Here is a 7,974-nt window from a genome sequence, read left to right on the forward strand (position 1 = left end):
TTTATATTGTTGGGGTTATTTTCTTAGAATTGCCATTTTTATTGAGTCGCTATGGAGATTATTTCCCCAACATAGCGATTATATCAATACTAGTTAACTTGATCGCACTACGCAGTACAGTAAAACACTAAGAAATTAAAAGTTATTCCCTTTTAGATTACTGGATGCCATGAATAATTATTTGCCTTCATACAATAAAATTGAGGAATTCAAAAGAATGTATTAGTACAAGATATATTGAAATGATAAGCATGAAGGGAATAATCGATAAAGTTGTTATGTGAGGAGGAGGAGTTGCGAGTTTAAGTCGTGGAAACAATCTAGGGAATAATCGATAAAGTTGTTATGTGAGGAGGAGGAGTTGCGAGTTTAAGTCGTGGAAACAATCTCTTGCAAAAATGTAGAGTAAGATTGTATAAAATGGACATTTATGATCCACACCTTTTTTGGATCCCGCCTATATATAGCGGGCGTTTTAATACACCAAAGTACATTTTATTTTTGTTAAGTGTGAATTCAAAATTTACCTTACAATCACTAGTTGTATATCCATGGATGTACTTGAAGTGGAAGCTCATTTTCTTCTACAGTAGAAGTTGGTCCAAAGTTATAGGGGATTAGGACCCATCACTAAGGAAGTTCTATTAGAAAGAATTAAGATAACTGATTATCTCTTTTATTAGGACTTTAAGACAAATAAATATTATTTGATCAGTTGTATTTTATTCAATATGTCCAATCGAAAAGAAGTTGCACTGAATGTGATGAATGTTTGTTAAGATTACATACCAACTTCTTGGTATGTTTGACTATTCATTTATCCTTACAATTTGGGAAAAGTCATCTTTCTATCCTAAACTATATTCAAAGAGTCTAAGACACGCCTAGACTATTAGAGTGACCTAATACACACCTATACTATCTAAAAGTGAATTTATGTCCACCCTGACATACATAGAACCATTCACACGATGGAAGGTGTTACACGCTCGGGCACATGCTATCACAATGTTACTGCCACATCAGTTTTTATATCAAATTTCAAAAAAAAAAGTCCAAGTCACCTCAATTGCTTCTTCTTCACTATCCGTCATCAAAATCCTCCATTAAACCACCACCATTGCCGCATCATCACCAAACTTATGTCATCACCACCATAATTTCAACACCAATAATTAAATTCACCAGCAAAATCACCTCGTAACCATTGCTACTATAAAAATTTACAAATCGGAATCATATCACCACCATTGTTACCACTAAAAATTGTAAACAGCCACCACAAAATTCAACACCCATAACCAAAGTCATCATCAAAATCATATCACAATCATTTTCGCCGTAAAAAATTATAAAAAACCAACACCTACTACTAAATCCACATCAAAATCACACCACATCAATAGATTGTTAATGTTTATCAAAATTAAATCACCATCACTATCAATGTTGAAATTCACAACAACAATCATAACAAAATTTTATTTTCACCCCAAATTATTTTGCTAAATCATTCACCACTAGATCCATTATCGTTGTCACCATCGAAATTAGTCACACCCATAACCGTAAACCTAAAATTCATCACCAAAATTGACAGCAACTTCATTGTGAATTATAGAAAATAAGAGACATACCACCATCAATTTTATCAACCCATCATCAAATTCCTTAGCATTGTAAATTTCGTTCAAGCTAGAGACAGAGAATTGTGAAAATAAAAAGTTAATTAGTGAAAGAAAATGAAGTGATTTTGATAAGAAAAAAGATCGAGAAGAGAAGATTAATAACACGAAGAAGAAAAAAAAGTAGGAAAGTTATCCATGGAGAATGAATCAAGAAGAAGTGATTTTCGTTTTTTTTTTTTTTTTTTTTGGATTTAATTTGACTCCTGGACGCGCTTTTCTTATTTTTCTTTTTAATTTCTTGCAACATCAGTTTTTGAGGTGGAAATAAATTCACTTTTATGTAGTATAAGTGCGTAATAGGTCGTCACAATAGTTTGAGTGTATGAGTGACTTTCGGGTATAGTTTAGGATGATTTTGATGACTTTCCCCTTACAATTTTTCATTGCTTTTTTTTTTTCACTATAAACAATAAATCAAATAGTGAATTAAAAAATAAGCAAATGTACGAAAGAAATAAAAATTCTTGTCCAAAAAAAATTGTTACGTCACCTAACTTATGCCTAGTCTATGTATATTGATTTTTCGATAGTATTGTTTTATTGCGTAATAAATGATCATTAAATCACTAAATTAGTGAAAATGGTTTTGAACTTTCGAAACTAAAAAATAATTAAGAAAATGCAACTAAGAAATAAACTTTAGATTTTCTAATATATTATATAAATTTAAAAAATAGAAAAAATATATGAATCCATACATTTGGTCTTCAAGAATAAACAGACTCTTCATCCACGTTGTTTTCATCCACACTATTAATTCTAATAATAAAAGAAATTTAAAAGAGAAAATTAACATGAGTGTTTGTTTAATTGTATTCAATATTTTAAGGTGAAAAAAGGTCTAAACTTCAGTTAAAAAAATAGATGGCAATGCTAACTTAAGAGAGATGGCACATTCTTTTTTGGCATACTTTATTATTTTTATAAATATTAATATAGAGAACATTAACTTTAACTTAAAATACATAATAAAAAATGAAACAAAAGATATTTATAAGAGAAAATGTTCTGTTTTCACCCTGAATGAAATTGCTGAGACACACTCAAACTTTAGGAGGGTCCTATTACCCCCTGGACTAATTAAAATCGTATTTTTGGCAACCTTCGTACCTACGTGGCACATCAGTGAATCAATACACTAAAGGTCCACGTAGGCACATAAAATTCTTTATTGGTAAATCTACTTAAATTGTTTGAATGAAGGTCAATAATCATGTCATACCGAGTACGAAAACATATGCTTTCAGGTTATATTTTGGCAATAGAAGATATATTACTAATTGATCTTTTAGTCATTTTGTGTTCGAATTCTAAACAGATTTGATCAATAACAATAGCATAGCTAGTTTAATCCCACAAATTTGAATCTAGAGATGGTAAGTGCCCACAGACTCTACCCCAACTTTGAAGGTAGATTTGTTGTTTCCAATGAACTCTTGGCTTAATAAGACTTAAATTATCGAGGTGCATAGTGTTTAAGATAATTTATGCGATGAAATCTCTTGTTATTTAGCAAGTTCCAATGATTACAAAGTATATTGTGTACATACTTTTTAACAAATTAATAGTTGGAATTAAGAAAACAAGTTATGCTTTAGTTACCAAAAGAATTTAACGTGCAAAAAACAAAAAATGTCATCGTGGTAAGAGAGCGATAGTTTACAAGTTTCAAAGTGATTTAAAGATAAAAAACTATACAATGAGTCCTACTAGAAGTTGCTTCATGTCGTTAATTCACCTAATCCCCCTAGGTAAGTATAAATTTGGTATGCATTGATCACATAGAATTAAGAGAAACAATTTTATCTTTGTATAAATTTCTGCACCTACTTGGATAGACGATTTCATAAATACATTTTGTATGAAAATGTATAGTGATGAGATAAATTTAGATAGGATGATAAGACACTAGCAAGATAAGAGTTGTTTTGCATTTGGTTCTTGGTGTTCTTTTTTAGTTTTTTTTTTTTTTTTAAATCATTCTCCCTAATACTCTCTGACCTTGATTTATATTTTTGTGACATTGTGAAAGAGAAATTAGATCAATTATATTCACAGTTCAACAAAATTAATATAACAAATTTTACCATGATTGTTTAGTTTACCTAAATATAACATTTTCATTGTCGTCTCGCAAAGTGAAGTCTGGAAAGAATAGGATGTACGCAAACCTAATTTGTACCTCTAAAGTAGAGCGTCTGTTTACCTCAATGAAACATTGAATTTTTATTGTGTAATGCATGTCACTATTATTTCTTCTTTTGTTCATGAGATCGCTTTGACTTTCTCTTGGGACATATAAGATTGAAATCACACTATTTGAATTAATTGGATAATAAATATACTTAGCTTGCTGTATATTCATTTTTTCTTATTCCACTGCAATGACGTATTATATTTAAAATGGTGCATGATGAACTTATTGCTTGATGGTGCAAAACCCTTGAAAATGCTGGGTAGGTCCAGTCAGAAGAGAATTTAAGTACTAAATCTAGGGCTTAGCGGAGAAACATCATTTATGTTTGAAGAACCCATCAATTAAGTCCACAAATTTTTATGGTTTTTGTTGCTAAAAAAGGCCAATTTAAAATAGAAAAATTTTCAAAAATAGTAACTGTAGAGTCTTAATTTAAACTTTTATAGCAACAGTTTCAAAATTACGAAAAATAGCAATATGTATTCTGTATTTTAGAAAAAGATTGTTATAAAAATACATATATAAATAAGGTATTTGTTCCTTATTTAACTTTAATCAGTTAGAGTTAAATAAGGGATGATATTGTTCCTTAATTTATGCCACATTTAATTAAACAGATTCCTTTACCTTATATGACTCTTTTATTTTTACCTCAACCGTTAATTTACATCAACATAATTTAAATTCAAACAACGTTTTTCATAAACAGCAACTCAAGGAAATTTAAAAAATAAAGTGCTTTCACTATTATTGATGATCGTCTAAAATTCTAAAGAAAATATTGAAAATACAACACTCCAATTACAGGTATCGATAAACAAACTTGATTATATTTGTGAATTTCATTCAAAAAATATTGTGAGAATTGCTGAAAAACTTGCAACAAAGTTGTGTAACAGTCGTGGAATTTCAAAATTTGAGATTGTATATGAATTCTATCAGTTCCCGAATAAAATGTTCTGGGCGAATTATTTCTTTCAAATTCAAAGTTATCCATGTCATTATTTAATTTGAAATTTGAAATACAATTGTTATATGATAAATTTAAATTTAGTCGATGATAACTAGTATTAAAAAAAAAAGTTCTTATTTGTTGGAATTCGTTTTGTATTTTTGTATATACGAAATAGTTATTGTATAAAGTACGTATTTGATAATTAATTTTATTTGTACTTTTTCTAGTGTTTTGGAAATTGACAATGGGAAGTATCCTTGTTCTTGTTAAACACTCTGGTAGATGGACATATGAACAACAATATGAAAATTACATCTGTGATGTAATATTGCCAAGCATAAATGCTTTGTATAACCAACTCTACGCCCTGCTGCTTCTCACATTGATGTAGATTTGACCTGCAAAAGTGTTTAATAAACGTATACAATCTATTTATGTGTTCACTTTCTGCTTCATATGTTTTCAGCTATATGTATTTATATTATACATATGCAGTATGCTTATGAAATCACTGGCAGTTACATATATGTCAAGCTATATGTATTTATAATATATATATGCAGCTTTTTTTTTTGTGTTCAGTGGGAGTTAAATATGATTCCAGCTATATGTATATATATTATAGTTGTGCATTATGTTTATGTGTTCACTGGCAGTTACATATGTTTCCAACTGTATGTATTTATAATATACATATACAGTATTTTATGTGTATAAATCATGTACTCTTATATGTATTTTTTTAATGGCCAGGCCGTATATTTTCATTGACATATGGTATATTAGATTCTGAAAATAATGCATCTTGGACTTGGTTCTTTGAGAATCTGAAGGAAGCATATGATGAAAGAAAACATATGTGCGTAGTTTTCGATCGTAATGCATGCATCATAAAAGTTGTTGTTGATGTGTACAATAATGTACCACATTGTGCATGTATGTGGCATCTATGGGGTAATGTGAAAAAAAAAATTAGAAAGTCACATGATGCATTGTTGGTGGTAAATCAAGAAGAGATATGTTCGAAAAGAAAAATAAAAATTGTTGTAATTTATGTGGGTTTAAAGGTCACAACAGACGTTCATACAGGAAATACAACAAATGATAAGTTTGATGATGTTTTTAGTCAAAATACAACTGCAGAATTTTTTCATTGAGAATTATGGCCTTCTAAATTTTGAACTTGTTAATTTGTTATAGTTTAAATGTTGCAATTATTTTATAGAGTTTGATTAATTTAATTTTTTTTTATATATATATGTATTTCAGAAAAAATATATTTGCATTTGACGTAAATACAAATGCAAATTGGAATAAACATATGTATTAATCATAAATATGTATTTTTTAAAATTACAAATGCAATTTGTAAAAATACATATGTCTGTATGTGTATTAGCTAGACAAATATATATGGACATCTATTAAAAATACATATGTATTATTGATGGATATATAAGCATAACTGAAAAATACATATGCTTTATTCATAAATATTTAGAAATTTACTTATTGATATATGCATTGTAGGCAACAACATATTCAGACAAGTATGAATACATATGCCTATCAAAAAAAATATACTTTCAGACTTGTGAAAAATACGTATATTTTATGCATAAACCTATGTCTGCATATAATAACAAGGAATCATGCGTATTTCGAAAAAAAAAAATATTTGCATTAGACGTAAATACAAATGCAAACTGAAATGAACATATGTATTAATCATAAATATGTATTTTTCAAAATTACAAATGCATATCAGGAAAAATATACTCTCAGACTTGTAAAAAATAAGTATATATTATTAAAAATACATATGTACACTGGAATGAACATGTGTATTATTCATAAATACATATGACTCATAAATCTATATGGACTTCTGCATAAGAATACAACAACTATGTATAGTTCAAAAATATATGTGTAAAACTGTAAACATACATATGTGTAAATAATCATAACTGGAAAATACATATGCATTAAAAATAAATACATATGCAAAACTGGATAGAAGAAAAGTTCATAAAGACATATTACTAACATTTATATAAACTAACCATGAAAATATTGAAGTTTAAAAGATTAAACATCAGCAAACTTAATATAACTGTAAAGAAACATTAACATATCATCTTTAAACATTAAAGTAACATATGAAACTTAAGAAATATTCAAAAAATTGTGTATCCACCTAATGTTAACTATTGTAAACTTCAACAAAATAAAATACACATTAAATATCATGCACTTCAGTGTCTTCTGTTATCTCAATTTCTCGAGGAGGCCTCATTGGTGCTTTATCACCACTTTCTGCTTTCGCTTCTTCTTTCCTCGAATCATAATCCCACAAAAGCAAAGCATATCTTGTGCAAATAAGATCTGTACCATGTATAACATTTACATATCAAAGCAGTGGTACTTATGTATTTACAATATACATATTATATTTACATTCATATACAAACATTGTCATCTACTCTTTATAAACAAATATAACTGAGCAAAAAATATAAATATTAGCAGTACAAATAAGAAAATACATATCTAACAGATAACAAATACATTTCATATGATTTCAAGCAAACAAATTACATATGTATTTTATTTATACATAATTTGTCAAAAAATCATACTTATCAATAAAGAAGAAGAACATATCATAGTCAAATACATATCTTATCAGTAGACAAAATAAATACATATCTAGCCTGTACCATGTATACCATTTATATATCAAAATAGTGGTACTTATGTATTTACAATATACATATTATATTTACATTGAAACATATACGTATGTATTTCATGAATACATGAATGGTCCAAATTTAACTTACAAATAAAATATATAACTGAACATCAATTACAAACCTTATCAGTAACAAATATAAATATCTTATACATACCGTAAATACAAAATACATATCTAAAATATATTATACATAACAAAATATAATTATTATCAGTAACAAAACTATATACAAACTAAAAATTTTAGATATAACAGATGCATATCAACACATTAGCAATAAAACTAAAAAATAAACATCTTATAAAATGTATATATAAAATACACATATGAACATGTTGTCCAGAAATTATAAAATTTTACATATATCAAAATA

The sequence above is a fragment of the Capsicum annuum genome, chromosome 11 (assembly GCF_002878395.1).
Source record: "Capsicum annuum cultivar UCD-10X-F1 chromosome 11, UCD10Xv1.1, whole genome shotgun sequence".
Classification (NCBI taxonomy): Eukaryota; Viridiplantae; Streptophyta; class Magnoliopsida; order Solanales; family Solanaceae; genus Capsicum; species Capsicum annuum.